Genomic DNA, 27,112 nt, shown 5'->3' with positions numbered 1-27,112 from the left:
CAGTAGTATTTCTTTCCTTTCCGATGAATAAGAAAATCATCTTGAGAATATAATTCTGTAAGAAAAAAAAATAATTGCCGATGTATTTTTTCATAATTTTTATTGTTTCAATTCTTTCTTTACTCTGCTTTTTAAATTTAAAATCTATAAATATGAAGGGGCCAAGTTTAACAGTTTTGTTTATACCTATCATTTCAATTAATGTTATTATAATACTTTTTTAAATTTATTGTTGTGTTATTGTCAGAGAAAATAGTAATTTTCCTTAAGTCATGAAAAGTTTTTGGAATTAATCATGGAAAGTCATGAATTTGAAAGTCTAAAATGTAGCAAAAACCCCATATATACCCTGTATACGCACACGCACATGGAAGGAGAGAGTCCCTCCCTTACTTCTACGATCACTGTATATCGAGAAAGGTTTCTTTGCTGATTTGGTTGGGTTTTTTTCCCATTATTTTTTATTTTGTGCAGTGTACTTTAATGGCAGTACTTTTTATTTAAATATAGTCCGGGTTTTATTACATTTAATCTTTCTCTTTTTTTATCTTTGTAAATGTTTTATTTAATACTTGTATACTTTTAAAATTTTACTATTAATAAACTGATAAATTTTAAGCTGTTTTTATTTTTACAAAAACTTGGATAAAGCTTAAATTATTTTTTTTTTAATTGTTAGGATTCGGCCATTAGTTAAGGAAAAGATGGTTTTAAGGTTTTTTTGTGTTATATCCATCATTGAACAGTATCGACCCAATTTTTTGGGTTTACGACTAATTTTCAACTCTGTAGCCTTGTAATTTTGAACTCCAGAAGACAAGGGAACTCCTAGATCAAGTTTTGGGAGAAATTTGTTCTTGTAGAGGACTTTCTGATGGAACTAACTCTCAGTTTTGTTACATGGAGAGGAAAACCTCTCACAGTTAGCCTCACGGGAAGGGGACTCTAACCTATGATTCGTCTACCTCTGAGGATATTTTAGGTCATCACTGTGGTCGAGGTGAGCCGGTTGCGGAATTCTAACCCGGTTAACCTCATTGGAAGGCGAATGCTCTTTCCCCTGAGCTATCACAGCTCGTTGGAAGATATTGAGTAGGATGTTAAATAGTTAAAAACTGAATACTGGGAGTTTAAAATCCAAAACTGTTATTAATGGAGGACCATCCTGAGGCAGGCTCGAGTTTTCAAGGTTCTGTTACAAAACTAATGAGATTAATACTGTAGTTATAAACCACGTTCATTTTGAAGCTCTGTTTGCAGTCACTGTAAAAATAAATATAAAGGTATAATAGTACCCCAAGTCATTCATTTCTTAAACAATTCTCTAGACATGTTTAATCACTGTAGTATACAATATTCCTGCATAATTTGTATAGATTTTATTTTTGAATTGAAATACCTGTGCTTAATGGTAATTTATAAATGATATTTAAATGTTGAAAAAGATTTTAAATTCATTTTATTTATTCTTCTTCCATACATTTTTTTTTATCTTTAAGCAATAAGTTTGGTCTGGCATGGTTTACTCCAACCTGTGAAGTTAACCTTTGTGGTCATGCAACTCTGGCATCTTCTGCCGTTTTATCCTTTGCTTTAAGTATGTTATTTCATTCATTTCTTTTTACATGAAATTTAAATAATTGCTTTCAAATTAGCAATAATTCTATTTTTATAAAAGAATATTTTTTATGATTTGTTTAATGATTTCTTTTTTATAATGTGGTATTTTAACTTCTTTATAACTTAATTTAAAACCGATATCAGTTATTAGCTATCAGCTGTGGATTGCTGAATGATTTTATATTGGTCCCCTTTTAAGACAAATTATCTTTTTTTTAAAAAAAGAATGAGTTGTTTAAAATATATTTGGCACCTTGGCGATTGTAGCGGGTGTGACAGATCACTAAACGGGTGTGACAGATCACTCCTTATATTTTTTTTAGAAAACTAAGGAGTTTAGGAAACTTTTTTGAGTGCTTGAAAAGTACTTAAGAAATGCTTGTTTTTTGTTCAAAAATTTGGATAAGCACCTTGATCTTATGTGTAGCGTTTCTGGAGTGTTGTCAATTGGATGTCTGAGTTCAGGAACTTAAAATTTCTATCTTAAAAGTACTTTTTTAATCCACTTTTATTTCTCAATTTGCATCATCCTTGATTTATTGTGACAAGTACATTATTATTAGGAACAAAAAGTTTTTTATCGTCTGCTATGCTTATTCTTTTGTTATCTATTAAAGAAACAAAAATTTATTTGCATTTATTTCTCAGAGGTGATATTATCATTTGCCTGATTTAAAATTACATTTGCTTTCTTTAAAATTCATCTTTTATAAAACAAATAAAAGCATAATATTGTTTATACATATGCATACTTTATTATTAGGAGGAGAATTGGAGAAGAGCATTATTTATTGTTAAGATTAGATATCTTTTTTATGAAGCAAATTGCAGCTTTCTCTTTTTACAAGTGGTACATTTTTGATTCCCCAATGTTTTGAGATTTTTTTTTCTCTTCGCAATCATTCATAATAAATAAATGATTTCTTTTTATTTATGAATTTTAAGATAAAGAATTATTTAAAATCCAAGTTGATCTCATCATACCTTGCTTTGTTAAATATTTATGTTGGCGCTTCTTTCAACAAACAATTCTGTTTGGTAATTTATTAGGGTTGTTTTTATTTAATTTGATTAATAAATTGATCTTTTATTTTATTATTTTCTTTTCTTTGCCATAATCATTAATTTTGTTTTGTATTAGTTAATTAGATGATTTTAATAAATCTTTCTTTTATTATAATTTGGTTTTATTTAGCTAATTATAATTTTGGCTTAATTTCAATTAACTTATATATTTTTATTTATTTATTTATTCTTTAGTTTAATATTTATCATTAAAATAAGATTTCTAATTTTTTTTAATTTCACAATTTTATTCTCTTAGGTAATTAATATTTTGCTATTTATCCATTTTGCTTTATGATTCTTCTTCTTCGTATTATTATTTTATAAATAGAATATCTTTACTTATTACATTTTTATTGTTTTTTCCTCCTTCTATTTTTAAGAAACTTTGTCTGTTGATTAAATATGCTTTAATTTCAATTAAATGCAGATTATTTGTTCAATATTTTTAGTAATTTAATGATTTTTATAATTTTTTTGGGTGACTTATTTAAAGAATTGTTCTTTTATTTTATAGATTCGTCCTTTATTATCTGCTTTCTTGCAGCTTTGTTTCTTATTTTAGGATGACATTTATTTTATTGCTAAGGATTTAAAGTATTAAGTTATTATCAGTTATTTATCCATTTATTTATTTATAAATCTATTTATCCATTACTGATTTTTATTTATTTTTTATTTTACTTATTTGATTTTATTTATTTTATACATTACACTATTAACTGAGAAACCTTAATCGGGAACCAAAATTATAATTATGATGATACAGCATTGAAGTTAATGTTTAAAGGGGAATGTCCTCCCATTTGTGTAGGCTTACCCTTTTTTTTATCCTCTTCTGAATTATTATAAATGTATACGTCTCCCATTTTTATCAAAGGAGGGGAAAAAACCTAGAAAAGGAATATATGCTAAAAAATCTCCTAAATTGAAAGAGAACTTTTTATATCTAAGAATGAACAACTTTACTAAAAATGTTTTTATTGTCTGAATAAATGTTATCAATGTTAGATATTAGAAATGTGTTTAGAATTTTGTTTTTTAAATAGTTATCTTTTTATTGTATAATTTGTAAAATCTTGCAAATTTTTTATTTTGAGGAAGTTGGCAATTATACCTTACAGCTGAACGTCTTTGTGGATAATTAGGACTCAGACAACCAATATTTAGAGTCAATCAATATTTAGAGTTTTAATTTGGTATTTGACTAGATAAATTTGACTGAAATTTAATAAAGTTTTGACATTCGTCAAAGCTTAATGTAGTGTGTCTACCACTACAAAAATACTATTCCAATTCACTTGTATACAAGACATGTTATCTCGATTCGATGGTGGGGTACCTTTTCGTAGTCGATAACTACTATCCCCACCTTTAAATTCAAAGAGTTTTTTTTTTTTGCAGATAATAGTTTATTTATTTTGCGATTTTTAGTTATTTATTTTATTCCTATAGATAACAAATCAGAAATTATGGAATTTGGAGCTCTTAGTGCCATTTTGAAAGCTAAAAGCCTAAATGATAACAAGATGCAAATTTATTTGATTGTCCATAATTTTACGCCAGTAAGTTACTTTTTCTAAACTTATGAGTTTACTGACTAGTTTTCATTTATTTTCATCTCATAGGTATCTACTTTTTCTCCATTATTAGAGGGTCTTCTTGATTTTAAGTGCCATTTTAGTGTGTGTCATGCGTATCTTTCTGTTTTTATCAAAATTGTGAAAATGTCTATAAAATCTAAAAACAATTTCTCACAGAAAGGACACATATAATAAATATTTTGTACATGTTTTATATATAAATGTGCATGCTTTAAATGAATGATATTAAATGTATTTGTTAAATTCCATGCCAACTGAAACCAGTAGTGAATTTTTAAAGTTTAAGCAATATCCTTGTATTCGGTATCATTTTAATAGAAATTTTTTGTAATTTATGAATTCAGAAATTATTTTTTGATGTTATGCATGATTATAGTAAAATTTAGCATAAATAGAAAGCATTCATGATTTTGATTTATTCTACCAAAAACAAACTGTTTATTTTAAAGAAGAATAAGTTATTAAAAATATTACTATTTTGCATATAGTTTGATTTATATTGTAAAATAAATTATTCCTGAGTCTAACTAAGTAGTGATTTCAAAAAATATTTTTCTTCTTTTTTTTTAAGTTAAAAATTATCTCAAATATGCATTTGTCTCCTTTGTTACAATTATTCTTTATTCATTACACAAAAACCTTTTAACTTAATATTTGGTCTTTACAAAAAAAGTCTATTAGTACAATCATGTTATGTTATATTTTTGAAGAAAAAAAATTAAAATTTTAAAGTTTCTTATATAATAGAGGGGATGTAACAGAGCAGACAAAACTAAATGTCCCCTCAGTTACACAAAATTAATAGGTTGACCGTTAAAAAGGAAATCTAGAAATGTGAACAAGTGCTAATGCATCCTGATTCAACTAGTTTAAATCAGTTCCTCCACTATTAGAGCACACTTTTTATGCAAAGCTGTATCATTTTTATTTGATAGTGTGTTTAGTTTATAGTTAAAAGTTTTTTAAGTGAGTAATCAATATGGGGGAAAGCAGCAACAGAAAGAATGAGAGAAATAGAGCTAGAATGTTAAAAAAAGACTAGGGTAGTTAATTTTGTTGCCCAAATAATTGAACAAAGAAAGAAATAAACAAAACACTTTTTTTTTAACATGGTGTGGTAAAATAAAAACTTTTAAGTATAACTACAAAGATGTAGCATGGGTTTCAATATAGCAGTGCTGCCAATTTCAACTTGAAATAACCGAAGAGTCACTTTTAACAGTGATATTCCCTTTTAACTTTTTGTCAGATTTGTTACATATAATGTCCTCTCTGTAACGATGCATTATTTGGAGTTAAAAAAATGTGTTTGAAATTTTAAAAGTCTTATAATAATTTATTTTACCTTGAAATGTGATAAATTAAAAAAAAATTACTGATATTGTTTAGGATGGTCTAAATCAAAGAATTTAGCATAAATAACAGTGCATGTCAAAAATGTGGGATATTATTTGTCCCCTCCGTTTCAAGTACTTTTAATTAACTTGCAATTTAATTATGAGGCTCTCTTATTATTTATGCCAATTAATTAAATATTGCACCCTAAAGTATCATATTCTAATAGAATTTTTGTTTTCAAAAATATTTAATGCATTTTTTAGAATAAAATACTTGTGTGATTTCCCCTCTGTTACGCTTGGAATTCAACATTTTATTAATTTGTAAAAATATATTAATTTTGTTAAATTTAAAATTACAATATGTTTTGTATTAATTTTCTATTTCTTAAAGTGGAAAGTTCCTATTTCATAAGGAAATTTTTATGTTTGAAAATCAAACATAAAAAGAGTTTTTTTTTTTTTTTAATTTTATTTTTAAAGTTTAAATAACTAGAAGAATTAAAATTTATTTCTATTATAGTTAATGTGGAAAATATTTTTCATATAAATATAAAAAACTGTGTAAAACTATTTTTTTTAATATCCGTATAAATGTCATCAATGGTTAATATTAAAAATGAGTTGTGAAAAAATTGTTTATGTATAGTTTTTTTCTTGTAAAATAATTTTTTATGTAACCAGGAGGCTTTGCTATCTATCCCCATGATTGCCAATTCATTTAAGTTAATTTTCAAAAAGATCGAAAATAACAAAAAGAAAAATATATAGTTATTATAATTTTATGCAATCGCATTTTACTAAATTTTTAATCCTAACAAAATGAAAGATTGTCTGGATTTGAAAGTAATCAAATTATACTTGAAAAAAGGAAACTTTGGAAAAATATGCTACGATAAGAAATAAAAATGAAATATTTTTTTACAATTTGATAGCAGTATGTAATGTTTATCTAATATGAAAGTTTAAATTTGAATTTTTTTTAATTAAAGCTTTTATGAAGAATTTAAAGAATAAAGAATTAATTATTAATTTCTTTAACTCTATATGAAGAATTCATTAATTTAAGAATTAATAATTTAAATATAAGTGTTAAGTTATTAAACTTGGCAAAATGTTCTTTTCGCTCTCTTCTCTTTTTTTACTTTCAACATCAACTGAAGTGTGAGCATATGAAATGAAGAGAGAGATAAAATTGTCTACAACATAAATAAACAGTTATTATTTAAGGCAAAAAGAATTTTAAAAAATTTCTTTGGAAAAGCAGTAATTTTTTGAACAAATTGCAATTTTGAAAAAAAATTCTGAACTCAAGTTCATAAATTGCCCCTTTCAACACGCAAAATTCAATTCTTTAGTTGCATACCTGAGGATTGCAAGGCAACGTATCTTTTACTTCAAGTATAACAGTTGCTGATTTTCAATCTAATTATCAAATGTAAAATTCCTTGTTTACTTGTACATTTTTTACACACCTCTGTAAATTCAAGTTTCTAAATTATGGAATTTGTGCAGAAAAACGAAATATAAGTTGAACCCCCAAATCAGCTGTGGCCAAGTCTCTAACGCATTTTTAATAAAAAGAATATCTTTTTATTTTGTAATATTAACATCTATAAATTGTTTTGTCTGCAGATTTATTTCACTCAAAAAAGATTTATTTCACTCAAAATTTTTAAAATCAAAACCATTTTTCAGTCGCTGAAATAATGTTATAATTTAAATGATAAGTTTTGCTTACATTTTCTATAAGACAAATAAAATCAGTTCATCTTAAAAGCAATTGATGAAATGCTAAAAATCGGAAATTGTGTTTTTGGCACTATATTGATTCGTAAGAATCAATCCTTAGAGCCGGGCATGTGATTCTTCTGTTAATTTGCGGAATTCTGCGAATCAATAATTTAAGCTCCGACAAAAAAAAAATTGTAGTTCTGCTAATCTTAAATTTACATTTCGTTACTTACACATACCTGCCAAGTCTCCTGTTTTTTTACTCTTGTATTTTACCACTATCTCCTGCTTAGCCCTATATTCTCAAATTTCTCCATATTTGTTGAAGAAATTTAAAAATAAAATTTTGGCGATAAAATATCTTCTAATGGCAAGAATACCTTTCTTATTCCTCAACAGATGGTCCTATTGCTAGTACCGCAGTATGTTGAGTGTTTATAGTTTAAGTAATTATAAATAATGGTTTTAAAAAAATCTTCTTTAGATTAAGATTTATATACATACTTTTTTTGCTTACATTACAAACTTCAACAACACAAGACTGAAAAAAAATATCCATAATAACTTTGTCTAGAATTAATGAACTAGTGAGTCAAGCACTAAAGTATAAAATTGATATTCTAAAAAGTAATTCCAAAATAGCAAATTTGAAAGTTTTTTTTCTCATTGTTTTTAAAACTTATATTTTAACGAGTAGCAATTTTGTTACAAATTCCGACTTGTAATTAAAGAATCATTTATTCAAGTGCATTTATTTGCCAGCAATTAGAATGAATAAATTTTTAATGGGATCACTAGAGCCCAGATTTTGATGACCTAAAAAATCTCAATTATTGCCCTTAAAAAGTGCGAAAAATGCCCTTAAAAATGCGAAAATTGCGCTAAAAATACCTAATGACAATACTTAAATAAAATAAAAATATTGAACTAAAACAATGTTTTACTCTTTAAAATTATTTTGTGTACGTTCATTAAAGTTTGAAAAATATGTTTTAGATCCTAAAATAACAAAAAAAAGGAAAATATTGACTCCAAAAGATTTTCATTTTGTATAGAAACTAAATGAATATAACAACTTCTATCTCATAATATTACTAAATATCAGAATTACATTGGATTATTAAATGTTTTTTGTTATTTTGAAATGTAAACGAGCGTCTCTTGTCTGAAAGTAAATTTTTATACCTGGAGAAGCTTCTTTCAACGTCTACTGATGTTATTGGTGCTTACTTGAAAAAGACGGTCTCACTTATTGACAATTCTACTTCAATTTGAAAAGTTGTTGCTTCACCTGTTAATATCCTAGAGATTTTCTTCATTGTTTGGAAGCCAGTGTAATAATAAATGATTAAAAAATAATAAAAATTGGAAAAAATTAACAAAAAATTTAAAAAATGCTTCAAAACGCAAAATATGCCAAAAAAATTAAAGGAAAATGCCCTATAAATCTAAAAAAATGCTCTAAAGGACAAAAAATGCAAATGTCATCGAAGTCCGGGCCTTAGATCATGGATAGATCAACATGGAAATTTCTAATTGCACATTCAATGCGTGCGATCCCATAACGAATCTGTGTTTCGATTTCTTTTTTTTTTTATTTTCTTCTTTTGCAATTAATGAAATTTATTTTCCCATAGTTTTTGAAATTCCGATATTATTACAGCTTACAAAATTTGAATCATGCTTTTGAGTAATCACTTTCTGAAACGCTTGAGTTGTGCGAATAGCATCATGAGTACTGTGATACTATTATATCCCTGCATTACTTCAATAATTTTATTGGCTATTAATACTAAAAAATTTCTAAATGTTTTTTTTAAAATCCCTACATTGTTTAAACATTGTTACGATATGCAAAATTCTATTTGTGTATTTATTAGTCACGTTTCGACCCGACGACACCATTGTTTTTTTTAATGACTTTCTTTCAGTTATTGCGACTGATATCCATGCGTTTTTTTTTAATTCATATTATTAATTTTACATACAATAGCATATAATTTTACTTACCGTATCATTTAGAAACGAGGAATTTGATTCACACATTTGAGTAATTACCTTAAACTGCTCTTGATTATCACTAAATCCAATTTTTTTTCTTCTTTTTTTGCAATTAAAGCTGTTGATTTTCAAATTTTTTTTTTAAAATCATGACATTATTATGGTATGGGAAATTCAAATTGCACATTTAAGTAATTCTATTGATAATTATGTAATTTTTCAACCTATTATTCGGCAGTTATCACTACTTATTATTGTATATTTTTTAAAATTTCCATATTTTAATACGTTATTAAACATATTGAAAATATCAAGAAAACGTCTGAATCTTGAAACATAAATTTAATTAACCCCTTTTTGTCGCTTTTGATTCATTGTAAATACACTTGGGCTAATCGTTATTCTTTTTTCAGTTATTCTTCTAAATTTCAATTCTTAAAACTGTTACTTGATCACCTAAGTTTAAAATATAACATTGAATCTAAAAAAAAGTAGTAATTGAAATATTTAAGGACATATTTTATGTGTTTTGCTTATGATATTTATTTATTATTTTATTTACTATATTTATTTAAACTTATATTCCAAATAAACTTGGTAGATTTCATTGATAATTATTTTTAAGTTTAATGACTTTGGTTAAATTTTTAAAAATAATTTTCAATTATTTTGTTAATTTTGATACTTATTTATTTTAATGAGAAAAAAATGCAAAATTTTCAATTACTGTACAGTAATTTTTTAAAACTTTGCATTACTGTAAATTTTACTTTGATTGGAATGTAAAACACATAGAAATGTTTACTCTGGCTACAAAAAAAGCGCTACCGTAAATTGTACCTCAATTCTATATATCCCATCGATTTACTATGATTTCTACTAAAACAGCAGGATATTTGGTTATACGTTTAAACTTTTTATATGGATGTTAACATCACTTTTTTAGTTTTAATTAAAAAATGGATTTAAAATTTATTTTTAATAAAAAGAGTTAATTTTAAATTTGAAAAGGAATATAAAATTACATACCTGCTAAGTTTCCTGTTTTTTAACAAAGACTCCTGTATTTTACGTCCATCTCCTGTTTAAATGTACATTCTAAATTCCTCCTTATTTGTTGAATAAATTAGAAAAAAATGTGGCAATAAAGCATCCGCTAATGGCAGAAATACCTCTCTTATTCCTCAACAGATGGTACTATTGCCAGTACTACAGTAAGTTGAGTGCTTATAGTTTAAGATATTATAATTAGTAATTTTAAAAAAAATCGACTTTATGGCTTAGAAAGTATAAAGAACAAAACGACCAAAGCTCTGCCTGATCATAATATAGAATATTCAACTAAGATATTTATTGCATGTCTGTCATTGAACTTCTTTCCTGAAATATGGAAAACTGCAAATATAATTCTATTTCCTTTACCAAACAAAGATCTCCGACCAGTTTTCAACCTATAAGTTTGCTTTGCACTCTTGGTAAGATACTGAAAAGAATAGCATACACAAGGGTCAAACCATTTCTCAGTTGTTTACTAGATGAACAGCATGGATTCAGGGCGAAACTGTATACAACAAAACAGTTGTTACGTTTAGTTGGTTATGTTGTCAGAGGATTGCACTTAATGCAGACTTCGGCTTTGTTGATGCTTGATATTAATAAAGCCTTTGATAGAGTTTGGCACAAAGAAATAATTTATAAATTAATTGAGCTTGAATTCCCAAAGGGAATAATAAAATTTGTTTAGAGTTATTTGGCACAAAGAAACTTTCAGATTAGAATGAAAAATGCATGTTCCCCGGTGAGGAGCATAAGTGCAGGCGTTCCACAAGGTAGCACACTCGAACCAATTTTATAAATCCTTTTTACACACGATTTCCCAATAGAACTTAACAACTTAACTGCGTTTTATGCAGATGACGCAGGTGTCATAGTAAGATCAAGTAACCCGAACATGGCTGTAGAAATAACTGCAGGATAAGATATACGAGAAATGGTGCTTAGATTGGAAGTTTGAAATAAATGCTCAAAAGTCCTAACTATTGGTAATCCAGAAGAACAGGAAACCAATTAGACAGCATGATGAACCAGTTCTCGTGAATCAAGTGATACCAAGAGTAACTAAAGCAACATACTTAGGTCTAGTCAGTAACAACGGACGGACTTGGTCGGTGAAAAACGTCAAAGATAAAGCCAATTCTGCAACTCAATAATGTACAATGGAAAACTGAGTTTAAAACTGAAGATATTACTTTTCACCTCCATGATTAGACCAGTCATGACCTCGCTAGCATGGTGTACCGTTTCAGAAAGTGAGCCTGGGAAACTCACAAGAAGGCAGAACAAGATTTTAAGAAAGATAACTGCCGCTCACTGGTATCAGAGAAATGTAGACATAGAGATTGACAGTTTTGATCACCACTTTAACAAACTAATTCGAAACTTTTTTAAGAAAGACTTCAAAGCCGCAAATTTCGACTCAATTTTTTAGTTCGAAAACTTAGCTGAAGATGCCTCCCTGAGGCCAGTAGCTCACTTTTTCAAAAGTGATTTAACACTGACAGTCTGAGTATAAATCAATGGCACGAATATAGTGAATAATTATTTTATGGCGATATCTCAAAATGGCCTTAATATATATATATATATATTAAACCATGTATCATATATATATTTAAAAAAGAATATAAAAAGAAAGACATGGACATGTAATTGTATGAAAGCGTTGACGCAAATCTACTTGATTTGTAACAAACTTGACTAGTAAACTTGCTTTAGTAAAAGTGAACTGTGAGAATGCTGAGAGAGAAAGTGAATTATACCTGAGATGTACAATTAAATTTTTGACAAACTTCTTAAGTATACTTCTTTTATTCTTTTTTATCTACTTATTGTGAAAATGTATAATTTTATGATATCACTCCAGCAATGTGCCCAGTATCAATTCTCTAGTTTCATTTTTAGGATGCAAGGACCTCAAGGTAATACCACAAGGATCCACCATCACAAGATGAAGGGGTAAAGGGCCACTCCTGCCTCAGGCACCCCGACCAACTGAATTTTCAAATTTTGGGTAATTTTTACTTAATTTACTAATGTTATAATTGTGCGAAAAGTAATTTATTGTTAAACAACAATAGTTTTTTATTTCTCGGATAATTCCATCTGTAAGGGATCCCCTCTAGGACTAGACAGCTTTTCCTAAAAAAATGTGATTTTTTTTTTTAAAGAAAAAAGAATGTTATAGCCTTTTTTATTCTGAGCAGTTAGACACAAAGATAATATCTAAATAACATTCAAAGTTACAGCAAAAATTTTGAAAACCATTCATGAAAGCAATAAATATATCAGACTAGTTTTCTAAATGGGAATCGTCTGCAAACTCACTTATTTTTTTCAAAAGTATTTAAAGTTATGTCTTTAAATCGGGTTTTCACAATTTGAGATTTTCAATTTTTGCGCACAAGATTTCTCGACTTCTACTAAATCAATTAAGTTCAAACTTGGTAATTAGATTCAGGATAGCATGGCGCTTTAAAAGAAAAAAAAAATTATTAAAAAAAAAAAAAATTCTTATTTTTCAATTTTTTGAGCTAGTATGGTTTTTGAAAGATATTTTACTCTCTATTAAAAGTCATTAGTAAGATTTTTAGGACTTTTATCGTATGCGCAATAAGCCACAGAATCTCTTTTATTTTTCCTTTAACTTTTAAGTCTAAGGAAAATTAAATTGTAAATGTTCTTTGTGATGTATCACAAAAGTGTTTGTATTTAAATAATACCTGCGCCTATGTTAAAGTCTTGAAATAAATTCCTGAGGACAATTTTAAATAATTAGTAGCAAGTTAAAAAAAAGTACTATCATGCATTTTTGATGAGATTAAAATCATCCTAGACACCCTCAAACAAATTTTTCTGTAGACTGATAATAATATAAGTACTCATTTGTCTAGATATAAAAGAACTTTTTTTAGGAACATAAGGATAACCCAAATTAAAACACAAAGTAAATTATTATAATAGGTTATAAGAGTTTAAAATTCTATTTAAAACTAAAATAAATAATATAAAAATAGTAATTTTATATAAAAAAAAAAAAAATTATTTCAAATTGCAGAGGTGAATTGACATGTTAAAAGGTAAAAACTCAGGAACAAAACAAGAAAGTAAAATGTCATTTCCTCAGGAGTGCTCTTGCTTTCCAATATCGCTCGGTAGACGACGTCCCGCGGAGGGCCCTGCAGCGCTGAATGTGGCCGCCATCCAAAACAGCTTGGCTCAGGCACAGAGAACAATAGGGATCAGGTGCCAGCCCTAAATATATTTTTATTGTACTCCTTTTTTATATTTTTATTGTACTTGTTTTACAGTGTTAAATTTATCATTCTCGTTTTTACTATTATGTATTTCTTTCATTTTCATGTTATTTGTTTCTGCATGCTTCGAACACTTAATTTTGAAACATTTAATTATTCTACAGTTGTTTTTGAACTCTTTCGAAATTAATTGATATTTAAAAAGCCACGCTTTTTTTTAATACAACATGTTTTCGTTTTTTAGGATTGTTTTGCATACTACTACGATAGATAAGGGCCAGTTTGGATGATTCAAATACGGTTAATGGAAGGTAGAACTGCCGGACTTATTTGGATGCTTATCTGTGAAACAATTTCGGATATTTGAAGATTTTTCTGTAAGTTAAGGATATTTGTTTCTTATTTTTTTTTAGAAAACTGCTGATTATTTATTACCTGCAAATATTACCAACAATTATTTTTCAACAAAAAGTGGTTTCAAGGATAAATACTATATTCCAAAAAAGTTTACAAATATAGATGATCCCGCAGTGGACTGATCGTTAAGACACGGTTCCCGACAGATCACCGAAGTCAAGCATCACTGGCTACGGTCAGTGTGCGGATGGGTGACCACTTGGATCAGTCTGCGTAGGGACCTAGGGTGTGCGGTATTGGTCCTCGTTAAACTGTTCTACCGTAAAGTGCTCGACTTCGCATGCAGGTCGTCGGGCTACCGAATCGGGGGTGTCATCCCCTCTGCAGAGGATTAAAATTGTGATGGCATGTCTTCGGATCATCCTCAGGGGTGTTTCCCAGACCGTCGCCAATAGCCCATCGTGCAGCTCTAGTGCGACGTAAATTAACTATAACCACAAATATAGATGTGGTCTTTTTTTATATTTTCGCTGATTTTTTCTATTGAGAAAGTGAGCAATAAATTTTAATTTAATATTTTGAAGTAGTGTAAGCGTGGAATTTCTAATTTTTTTTTCAAGACAACGTGGTTCCGAAAAATATTAAACATCTTTAAATATTAATTATGTGACAGCAATATAATAATGTTCCATGTGATTTTAATGTCACAAAGGCAGCAAATAAGATAAAATATTTTAATTTAATGCTTTTTAAATATATCCTCCTCTGAAGTGTTTGGCTCCCAGTTTTTAAAATAAAAGTAGTTAAAATAAAATCGTTCAGAAACCATTAAAACATTACTAAAGTTAATAATATCATATATGAACAATTAATACGAAGTGCATCCAGAAAGTAACTTTTCCAAATTTTTTTAAAAAATGGAACTCACACTTTCAGGAACATATTTATTGGCAACACGTACAGCAATGTTTAAGTTATTTTTCAACATAGCCACCACCAGAATCGAGACACTTGTCGTATCGTGGGATCAACTTTTGTATCCCTCTGTCGCCTGTAATTGGAACCAGCGGGTAACACACGCTAACCGTTACTGTGACTTGCCATTCAAAACAAGAGTCATGGAATGCAGGTGTTACGCTCCTCCATAACAATGCCACATACAGCACAGCAGCTGTTTTGACGGAATATGGCTGGGAGTTGTTTGATCATCCACCCTACAGCCCTGATATTGATACACAAGCAATTTTCACGTTTTCTTGCAACTCAAGAAATTCCTGTCCTCCGGCGAGCGTTTTGGCAACGACGAAGAGCTGAAAACGTCTGTCACACGCTGGTTCCATTCACGGCCGGCAGAGTTCTACGACGGAGGGATACAAAAGTTGATCCCACGATACGATAAGTGTCTCAATTCTGGTGGTGGCTATGTTGAAAAATAGCTTAAACATTGCTGTACGTGTTGCCAATAAATATGTTCCTGAAAGTATGAGTTCTTTTTTTTTTTTAATATAAATAGGAAAACTTACTATCTGGATGCTCCTTGTACAATATAAACTTATTCACTGCAATTTTTTATAGGATTAAAATATTTGAGTCTGCTATTAACCATTAAGATTTAACTCTCTTCATTTACAAATGAAATGAAACTAGTTATAAATTTCTAATTTTGATTATTCATTTAAATAAAAAATTAATTAAGCATTTCTAAATTTATTGATTAAAATGCTTGATTTCTTTATAAATGTCTTCATAATAAATGTCCAACATCTTTACAAATAACTTAAAAATCCTAAAACGGAAATATTTCTATTGATATGAGGTCGTTCAAATAAAGCCTGTTTTTTCAGTTTTACTTTCGCTCCACAAGAATAAGCAAATCACATCCTTTGCTTGTCTAAGAAAGTAACAAAGTACTTCCTTGCTCTAATTTTAACTTTTTATGAAGTAATCAAATTTTAGAATTTCATTTTAATAAATAATATAACTCTCCAAAAAAAATAGTATAGTACATATTTCAATTAATTTTATAAAATTTTGAGAAGAATATTTTTAGGGAATTTTGCTGTTTTTTTTAAATGGCTAAAATTCTAGAACTCTAAAACACATAAAAACAATTTTTGTCCAAATTTATTTTCTCTTTCTCCAAAATTTTATTTAAAATTTAAATTGTTTCAAGCGTAATTTTTTCCAAATTAATTTTTTTTTCTTTTGAAAAAAAACAACTTGAAATTATTATGTGACTTAAATGACATACGTAAGAAATGCTCGCATCCTGCCATTCCTCCATTGTCAGCAAATTTAAAAACCTCATGTTCATTATGTCCTTAAGTAATGTTTGAATGGCCCCTATTATCGTGTTGCAAAGATATTTATGTAATTTTAATCAATATGTTTTTTTTTCAGCTTTCGAAATCTTTAGGAAACATAAATATAACCAAGAAACATTAAAGGTAAGTCATATAAACACTCAAAAGATTTAATAATCTTCATGTTAATCAGCATTTATACACTACTGGCCATTAAAATTGCTACACCAGGAAGGATTGCAAATAACAGAATGATATTTATTGGACACATACATTATAGTTGGAAGAAAGAGTGATTACATTTTCAGGATATTTGGATTTATAGATCCTGAGGAATCAGTACTCAGAGCAGCCTCCACTGGCAACAGCAGTTACTCTCCTGGGCATCGAGTCGAACAGAGCATGGACGGATACAGCATTCAATGCAGCTTCAACATTATGCCACAATTCACCGTAGTGACTGCCAGGTGTTTGGGAACCATTGACCAGACGTTTTGAATTGGTGAGAGATCAAAAGATCGTGCTGGCCAGGGCAACAGGCTCAATGTCAAGGAAGGTCAGGACAGTGTGGGCCAGTCGTGCATTGTCCTGTTGAAAAGTAGTGTTATGGAGGTCTCGAAGATAAGGCAGAGCAATTGTCCCTAACACATCAGAAATGTAACGGCTGCTGTTCAAAGTGATGTGAACAAGAGGTGTTCGAGACGTGTATCCGATGGCACCCCATACCATTACTCCAGGTGATGGACCAGTATGACGATGTCGAATACAAGCTGCCTATAGGCATTCTCCACAATGTCGCCAAACACGGATGCGGCCATCACGATGCGGTATACAGAACCTGGATTCATCTGAAAAGACGACGTCATGCCATTCCTGAGTTCAGGTTCGTCGTTGATCACACCATTGGACGCGCTCCTGCCTGTGATGCACCGTCAAGGGTAGCCATGATCTCTATGCCGACAGTCCATGCTGCTGCAAACGTCGTCGAATTGTTCGTGCAGACACTTGACGTCTTTCAAATGACTCCATTTGTTGACTCAGGACTCGTGCCGTAGCTGTACGATCCCTTAAGGCCGTGTGGATATCATGTCTGTCTTCTCGGCTGTTAGTGATGGGGGGTCATTGAGATCTTGCACGGCGTTCCATGCGACCATCATGAACCAATCGATTCCATATTCTGCTAACAGTCATGAGAAACAAAAACTTTACCAAAAACAGCTCTCAAATTCAATTTATGTATGAAAAACTTANTGGACGGATACAGCATTCCATGCAGCTTCAACATTATGCCACAATTCACCGTAGTGACTGCCAGGTGCTTGGGAACCATTGACCAGACGCTTTGAATTGGTGAGAGATCAAAAGATCGTGCTGGCCAGGGCAACAGGCTCAGTGTCAAGGAAGGTCTGGACAGTGCGGGCAACATGCAGTCGTGCATTGTCCTGTTGAAAAGTAGTGTTATGGAGGCCTCGAAGATAAGGCAGAGCAATTGTCCCTAACACATCAGAAATGTAACGGCTGCTGTTCAAAGTACCGGCAATGTGAACAAGAGGTGATCGAGACGTGTATCCAATGGCACCCCATACCATTTCTCCAGGTGATGGGCCAGTATGACGATGTCGAATACAAACTGCCTATAGGCATTCTCCACGATGTCGCCAAACACGGGTGCGGCTATCACGATGCAGTATACAGAACCTGGATTCATCTAAAAAGACGACGTCATGCCATTCCTGAGTCCAGGTTCGTTGTTGATCACACCATTGGACGCGCTCCTGCCTGTGATGAACCGTCAAGGGTAGCTGACAGTCCATGCTGCTGCAAACGTCGTCGAATTGTTCGTGCAGACACTTGTTGTCGTTCAAATGACTCCATTTGCTGACTCAGGGCTCGTGCCGTAGCTGTACGATCCCTTAAGGCCGTGTGGATAACATGTCTGTCTTCTCGGCTGTTAGTGATGGGGGGTCATTGAGATCTTGCACGGCGTTCCATGCGACCATCATGAACCAATCGATTCCATATTCTGCTAACAGTCATGAAATCTTAACCAACGCGAGCAGCAATACTTCCCGCAATCCCGGTAGGCCACAATTCGACCTCAATCAAACTCAGACACTTGCTGGCAGACATTTCTCCTTCTTACACGAGGCATAACAAAAACTATTTTAACAAAAACAGCTCTCAAATTCAATTTATGTATGAAAAACTTACTGTCATATATTTTTTTATACACATTGTAGGTGTCGCTACCACCGCCTGCTTTTTGCATGAATGTGCTGATACGCTAATCATTTGCATACCATAACGTGCTTTATCCGTCCTGTAAATTTTTACGTTCGTGGTGTGTCGCCTTCCTGGTGTAACAATTTTAATGGCCAGTAGTGTAAAAATTTTCAGGAAAATTCATTTTTTGGAAAAGCTTATTGGAGCAATATATTGCTCCAAGCCATGCGAAAGTGTATTTTAAAAGCTTAAAATAAGGCTTTGAATTTCGTAGTAAATTTTTTAGTATGTTACTAATTAGCTTTGTGTGCAAAAATGATCTTCAAACGAATAAGTTATAAAAATTACAATTACTTAAATGAATTTAAATTGACCCTTTCAAATATTCTTTTTTCACATAATATTTGAATTAAGTAAAAATACCCTTGCCAGCAGCAGCAGGAAAAAAAACTGATTACAAGTTTCCACCTACGCTAACGTAAGAAACTGTTTTGTTTGGCTTATATACTGCAGCAATTTAACTAGATTCAGTACCTCGACAGCCCATAGAGGGCCATGGCCTACTGTGCCCATCTCAGTTTTTTTGACATTGGGCTCTGGGGTGCTGGAGCAGATGTTCCTGTGAGGTGGTCAACCGAAAGCGAAACCCCCAGTGTTTAGTACCCAAGCATGCTTTGTACTCTTTTATCAACCCACTGAAGGGATGAAAGGCTGGTAAGAAGGTAAAACGCTTATACTTTAAAAAGTTAAAGTATAAGGTTAAGTGAAACGTGAAGCATAACGTAAAATATAAGGTATGCAGTATATCGTTAAACCTGTTGCTACGTATAAAGTAAACAGTAAGATATAATGTAAAGTTAAAAGCAAAATATAAAAAAGCGTGAAATATAAAGTAAAGCGTGAACTATAAAGTAAAGCCTAAAATGCTATGTAAAAAGCAAAGTATTGTATAGAATAATATAAAACGTAACATATAAAGTAAAATGTAAATTATGAAGTATGAGAAGAAAAAGTACAGCAAAGTGTAAAATAAGAAGTGAAGCATCAAGTATAAAACGATTAAGCGCTAAATAAAAAATATTACTACGTAAAGCAGAAAGCACAGAATAAAGCTTAAAGTCAGAAGTATAGTGCGAAGTATGATCAAATGTAAAAGATAGTAAAAAGTAGTTAAGTGAATACAATATAGCGGAATAATGAAGTATAAGGTAAATGCGTCAAGTAAACTAAGCATAAAGTAAGGTTTGAAGTAATGTAGCGTAAAACATAAAATAAAAATATAGCTTATAATGTTTACATGCTTTTTTTACTTTTCTGTCTACTAATAAAGGGTAAAATAAAATGTTTGTAATCTTAAAGAGTAAAGCAAATCTAGTGCATAATATAGATTAAAAAGTAAGGCAAATGATTAAATCTAAAAGTAAAGTATAAAAGAGTAAAGTCTTGTAAACGTAACGCATAAAATAAAATAAATGGATTAAGAAAAGTTAACTCTTAAAAATAACCCTGAAGAATGATAAATGAAATGAAAATATACTCGTGTAAGTAACGCATAAAGAAAGGTAAAAACTAGCTACTCATAACAAAGCTAACGCGTAAAGAACAACTATTGCGTAAAAGAAACTCGTAAAAATACGGACTGCGTGAAAGTGAAAATAGAAGAACAGTAGTAAAACAAAAAGAAAGGCAACAGGAAAATAACGAGTAAAAGTAACATAGATATTGAACTAGCGTGTAAAATATAATAGCACGAAAAATTCTCAAGTAAAACAAAAAGTAACTCGTGAGAAAAATAAATGACTGCATTATAAAAGTAACTAAGTAATAATAACTCGTAATTTACTATAATGCGTAAATTGAGTTCGTATGCTGCACAAATATAATGCATGAGAAAGATATTTCGTAAAATATAATAACGTGTCGAAGAAATTGTAACACAAAAAAACATGTAAAATTAATGCAAAAGAATCGTTAACACTTAAAATATTATAACGCACAAGTATAAATATAACGCATAAAGAAAACGCGTAAGAATAGTGAAGTATAAACGAGGCAAATAAAGCATTAAGATAAATCAAATATAATGTTAGATAACACGCAAAATTAATGCGTGAGAAATAACGCATAAAAAAGAACGACGCGTAAAAAAATAAAAACGTGAAGTAAAAAAATCAAAGTTTAAAAGTGAAGCTTAAGAAAAAGTAAATCATAGAAAGAATTATGGTGTAAAATATATAAATGAAGAAATGTAATGCATAAAAGGAAATGTAAAGAATAATGAAACTGAAGGCATCAAAGTAGCGCTTTAAATTAAATGATCACGTTTTGTAGTAATGCACAAGAACTAATAGTAAAAGGGTAAAATTGATGCAAAAGTAAAAGCCCATTAAAGAAACGCTTAAAAATAGTAACGCGTCAAACATACAAATGTGTACAAATTAAGTCTAAAACGCGTAAATGGGACGCATTAAATGTAAAGTGTAAAAGTAGAGCTTATGAAAAGAAAGTGATTGAAGGAGTAAAAGCGTGAAGTAATGATGGAATAAGTAATGTAAAGGCATAATAAGCCATAAGAATCGTGAAGCAATAAAAAAAATACTAAATGCATAAATTTATGCATAAGAAAAGTGAACGCGTTGAAGTATTGAATGAGAAAAGTAACGAGTAATTTATAATAGCCTGAAACAGTAACAAACGAAAAATTAACACACATGAAAAATAAATGACTGCATAATATAAGTAAACGCGTAAAATAAACTAATAAGAAAAGTAAACTAAAAAGTAACGTATAATTTACAATGAGGCTTAAAATGAGCTTGTAGGCATCGTGAATGTAACGCATAAAATTAATATAACTCGAAATTAATTAAAGCGCGTAAAAGAAAAAGTAATTATAAGAAAAACCGATTAAAAGTAATGCTTAAAGAAGTAATCGCTTAAAACATGATAAATCGCGAAAGTATAAATATCGCATAAGAAATGAAACCGTGTAAAAGTAAGGCGTAAGAAAAGTAAAAATACTACGTAAAAGAATAACAAACTGGCAAAAGTAATACATAAAAAAGTGACGCATAAGAAAAGGACTCGTAACAGTAAAGCCAAAGAATAGCAAAGTGTAAAATATAGTTAAAATAAAGCAAAAAGTTATAACTACACATGAAAGAATGAAAGTAAAGAATTAGACATAAAAGTTTGAAAGTAATGCCTAAAAATAACGCTTAAATAAAGTGCGTGAAATAAAAAGAAAAGCGTAAAGTAAAGTATGAAAGAAAGTAAAAGGAAAGCGTGAAGTGTAAAATAAAGCGAAAGATATATAGATTAAAGTATAAAACAAGCATAGCAAAATATAAAATAGAAAGTATGTTTATTTTTAAAAGGGTGTAGAGAAAAATGGAATAAGGAAATACAGCTTAAACATAATAAAGAAGTAACTATAAGGCTTAATTTAACTTGTAAGAGTAACGCACATTAATAGTAAAGTATAAATAATAAAATAAAAAGTGTCATAATTTAAAAGGTTATGAAAACGTGCAAAAGTAAATGTAACGTGTAAGAAAAAGCGTGTAAAATAACGAAATTTAACGCATAAAGTATAATAACGAATAAAATATAAAAGTAATACATGAGAAAAATAGACGCGAAGTAGAGAATAGAATACACATAATGCGTAAAGAAAGGTAGAATATTAATTATAATGTAAAATGTGGGAAAATTAAAGCATAATAAAAAAAAAGAGATGTATAAAAGTTTCGCGTAAAAAAACGGAAAAATAATGCGTTAAAGAAGAAAAAAACGCATTCCAAAAATAAAAGTTTGGTGCGGAGAGCGAAATAGAGCAATGCGTAAAAGTGTTTCATAACAAAATTAAACTCTTTAAAGTAACGTTGTAAGAAAAGTAACACGTAAAACATGATAATGAGTAAAAAATAACGCATAAGAAAAGTAAAACTGATAAAGGTTCAAGTAAAAAAATCGCATTAAAAAAAAGTAAAGAATAAATAAAAGCATAAAGCAAAGAAACGAGAAAAAACGGTAGTAACTCATAAAAAAGTAAACGCTTTAAAACAACGCGTAAGAAAAAATGCATGAGACATGCAAAAATAAAGCATATAACGCTTAAAAGTTAAACATTAAAATAGTTAAGTGTAAAAGTAACGCTTAAGAAAAGAAAAGGTAAGGCATAAAAAGAGTAAAATTGCGTAAAATGGAATAAAAAAAGTAAACGCGTAAAAGGGTTCCTTGGGGTATTCATCCACTTTTCCATTGAGGTTAATATCTTCCTTACCTGTACTATGCATGATTCTTTATCGCCTTACGAGATCATCGCCAACAAAACCAATTATTTTTATTTTTTGAAATGCCGAATGCTATTTAGGCTACATATGAAATAATCGCCCTGATGAGGTAATGATGTAAATTATGCGCATGTTACTGTGAATGACCGAAATCGGTGGTTGTTGACTTTCACCGGTGAATGTTGGCAATCAAATTAGTCGCTTTGGTGAATGTCAGAAATATTTATTACATCCGATTTGATATTAATTTATTCGTGGATATAATTACATTTATTCGATATTTTAATACTTACTGACGATAGATTAGAAGAAACATCAGTGTTTGGAGTATCGGGCAAATATATACCAGGCAATGACACTTGACCTTAAAAAAACATCAGTGTAGGGTATACCGGGCAATGGCACTTAACCAGGCCTAGTATGCCTAGACCTTTGGTAAATGTCCGAAATATATGCTAGATCTAGTGCAACTTTTGCTATAGCTTAAATATTTAAAAAAAATTGAACAAAGCGTTTGAATCAATTTTAAACTGATAACAAAATTATTGCTTTAAAATTTAAAAAAAATAATAAAAACTGCGTCAGATGAGAGTAGTTAAAGTAGTTGCTTTATACAGCGCATGTGCGGAGAAAAATTTTAAAAAAAATTATCCAGGTGTATCTTAAATTGGAAGAATATCCTAAGACACCGCGTAAAAGTAACCCATAAGAATATTAAAATATGCTTGGATAAGTAACATATAAATAAAGGTAAACAATAGTTATGCATAACAAAGTTAACGCTTAAGGAAAAACGATTGCGCAAAAGGAACGCATTAGTAAAGTGTCGAATAAGAAAGGTAAAGCATAAAGAAAAGCAACAGGTAAATAACTTGTAAAAGTAGCACTTACATAGAACTAGAGTGCAAAATATAATGGGGCGAATAAAGTTACAAGTAGGACAAAAGTTACGCGTGAGAGAAATAAGTAACCGCATTATAAAAGTAACTCGGTAATTTTCAATAATGCGTAAATTGAGCTCGTTTGCCACGCAATCATAATACGCGAGAAAGATATTGCGTAAAATATAATATTGCGTGGAAGAAATTTTAACACAAAAAAGCATGTAAAGGTAACGCAAAAGAAACATTAACACGTAAATATATAATAACGCACAAATATAAAAGTAGCGCATAAGAAAAGCAAAGGATTAAGAATAGTAAAGTATATAAATAAAACATTAGGAAAAATAACGCGAAAGTTTAAAATTAATGCATATGAAAAATGAAAGCAGCGCATTAAAGAGTAACTGCACAAACGTAAATAAAGGAAAGTAAGGTACAAAATGTGAAATAAAATATCAGTAAATAAAAACACAAAAAAGTAATAACGCATGAGAAAATTAAACGCATAAAGGAATAAACGCAGAAAAATATAGTAAACTAAGGAGTTAATTAAAAATTGTGAATTAATGTATGAAGAAATTTAACTCGTAAAAGTATCGTATAAAGGAATTAAACACATAAATGTTACACATATGATAAGTAAATTTAATATATATACAGCGGCCTAGAGGCCAATAGGCCCATACGCCAAATACAATGAATCATTTAAAAGGTCAACAGACCCTTATATAAATAAAATACAAAAATTATATGTATATATACAATACAAAACTTATTAACCCTCATATAAATAGAATACAAAAATTATATATATATATAATACAAAAATTGTGAACCCTGAGACAACCAGTAAAAACTGAGTGAGCTGTGAGCCAGAGCTGGTGGAACCCTTAATACAAGACAAAAAATCTAACAATTCACCAAAAACCGCCGTAAATACAGCTCATAAAACCGCCAAAAGGTGAAAGGATAAAATGACATAAATGAATATAGTGCTAAAATTGAAAAGTTAAAACTAAGACAAAATCACAGATGTATACACTTGCCAATAGGGCATTGAAAGGATCCAGCCAATCAAGCCAGCTTGAATCCTGCTGGTGGAACCAAAATAGTGAGGGTGAAGTAGTAACAGGTAGTTAAAATGAAGAACAACAAGTAAAGCAGAGTAAATTCAATTAAAGTACAAAAAAACAGAGGACAAAATACCAATAGATACTAAAAGGTAAGAGTTAAAAGGGGTGTATAACAATCTAAAAACCATGTATAAAATACAATCGCAATGTAAAATACCAAATGTATTAAAATCCAAAGGTTGTAAACAAACCTAAAGCATGTATAAAATGCAAAGTCAAGTTAAAAGTCAAATTAAAACACTAAAATGGCAATGTGGTCCAAAAAAAAGTTTTGGCAAGGTGGTTAGATTAAGCAGGTTAAAATTTTAGTTATTGTCAATTTTGTTTATTAATTCCATTTGTTCCTCAAGAGTAGTTTTAATGATAATCTTGATAATTTCTCTACAAACCTTGAACATATGATAAGTAAAGTAAAAGTTATTAAACTAAGTAAAATGTGTATAATTTAAAAAATTAAAAAAAAGTAACGCGTGAAAATAGATTTTGATGAATCGCAAAAATTTAGATCTTTTATCCAACATCTTTTTATTTTACTGAATAATGAAAATAGAAATCGCAAAATTTGACAGTTTAAATTACGTCTACATATTATTACGTCCTAGCAGATCACTGAAGTCAAGCATCACTGGCTGCGGTCAGTGTGCGGGTGGGCGACCACATGGATCAGTCTGCGTAGGGACCGAGGGTGTGCGGTATGGGTCCTTGTTAAACTGTGCTACCTTAAAGTGATCGACTTCGCGTGCAGGTCGTTGGGCTACCGAAGAGGGGGTGCCATCCCCTCCGCAGAGGATCAAAATTGTGATGGCATGTCTTCGGATCATTCTTAGGGATGTTTCCTAGACAGTCGCCAATAGCCCATTGTGCAGCTCAAGTGTGACGTAAATGAACTACAACATATTATTATTCAGGCATATAGCCCCAGAGTTCGGTTTAATTTTTTTAGAAATGCAGACAATCCATGAAAAAGAAATTCTGGTTAACAATGTTAAATAATCAAATATTTATAATAATGATTTCAGGTGACATACGTTTATTAACTATTCTAAGCAAATGTTGTAATCTATTTTGTAGGGTGGAGATTTGTTGTTTCACAATTCTTCACAGTTCTTTCATGTTGTGGCACAGAGGTCCCTTTTATTTAAAAACAAACGTGGGCTTTGAAAAAATGGAAAATTTTAAACAATCTATTTTTTTTTTATATATATATAATTTAGGGCAATTCCTTTTGAGCTTTTTCCTTAAAATATAACAGACATTACAAGGTTCATTTTTAAAATAAAGAAAAATGTTGAGAATCAAGCATGAAAAAAAAAATAATTATAAGAATGCTGTAAGCAATTTATAATAAATCCAAAAATTAATAATAAAAGATCCGTTTTCGACGAAAAGAGTAGACTGGCAGACAATTTTTTAATCGCAAATTGTTATATTTAGTTCCCCTTGCGACCGGAAGCAACCGTTAATTTTGCCCTCTACAGTTTGGAATTAATAAAAAATTAAACTGAAAACTTTAAAATGTTTTGTTCTAAACAAAGTAATTCGGAAAATTAAAAGTAGTATATTTTATTATTATTTTGTGATAAAATTTAAAGTTTGCCCTTTTTTAATATAGTCTCGTATACGTATGATCTTCCAAAAATGTATTCCTTTTTTTTTTTTTTTTTTTTTTTTTTTTTTTTTTTTTTTTTTNTTTCCATTTATTACACTAAGTGTATCTTTTATTTTTTTGTTAAGTTCATATGAATTTGTCTGACACACTCGTTAATAAAGTTCAGATCTTTTTAAATTATGATGAGAGGGAAAAAATTAGACGATGGCCCTTGACCACACACTATGACGTTCTTGTTAGTGTATGGTTTCACTTAGAGTTGTGAGAACATGTTATGACGAGGTAAAAATAATCGTGCACTTTTTATTGCAGGATCTAGAGACAGATAGATTAGAGATCGTTACCGACAACTCGCAATACTGTTTGTTAGGCATTTTACTGTCCTATGTATACCATCCTCGTCATAATAGTTTCGTCTGCATTGTTCCTGTATATGTTAGATCAACATGAAATTTCAAGTGACTGAAAGTATCATGATCTGAGTAAGGACTGAATGACTGATGAAATAAGCAAGATCATCTTCCATGTACGTTAAAGACAAAACTGTAAAGTCTGACAAAGTTATCTTACTTTAACAAAAAGTTATTATTTTACAGGTTATCTTCGCGAATGTAATTAAAATGCATTGTGTGTG

General features: G+C 29.9%; 2 long non-coding RNA genes across 2 annotated transcripts; both read left to right on the top strand.

The window, feature by feature from the left end:
* Positions 1–1,502: 1,502 nt before the first annotated feature.
* LOC107450769 (uncharacterized) lies at positions 1,503–12,459 on the top strand. Its single transcript, XR_001584994.3, has 3 exons — positions 1,503–1,597; positions 4,141–4,250; positions 12,323–12,459. It is a non-coding gene; the product is annotated as an uncharacterized lncRNA (long non-coding RNA).
* A 1,463-nt stretch (positions 12,460–13,922) lies between these two features.
* LOC139426607 (uncharacterized) lies at positions 13,923–27,112 on the top strand. The gene is made up of 3 exons (XR_011637831.1): positions 13,923–14,051; positions 16,432–16,478; positions 26,791–27,112. It is a non-coding gene; the product is annotated as an uncharacterized lncRNA (long non-coding RNA).

This window comes from Parasteatoda tepidariorum, chromosome 9, assembly GCF_043381705.1.
Source record: "Parasteatoda tepidariorum isolate YZ-2023 chromosome 9, CAS_Ptep_4.0, whole genome shotgun sequence".
In the NCBI taxonomy this organism is placed as follows: Eukaryota; Metazoa; Arthropoda; class Arachnida; order Araneae; family Theridiidae; genus Parasteatoda; species Parasteatoda tepidariorum.
The sequence above is the reverse complement of the archived record's forward strand: the minus strand, read 5'-3'. Positions and strand labels throughout refer to the sequence as shown.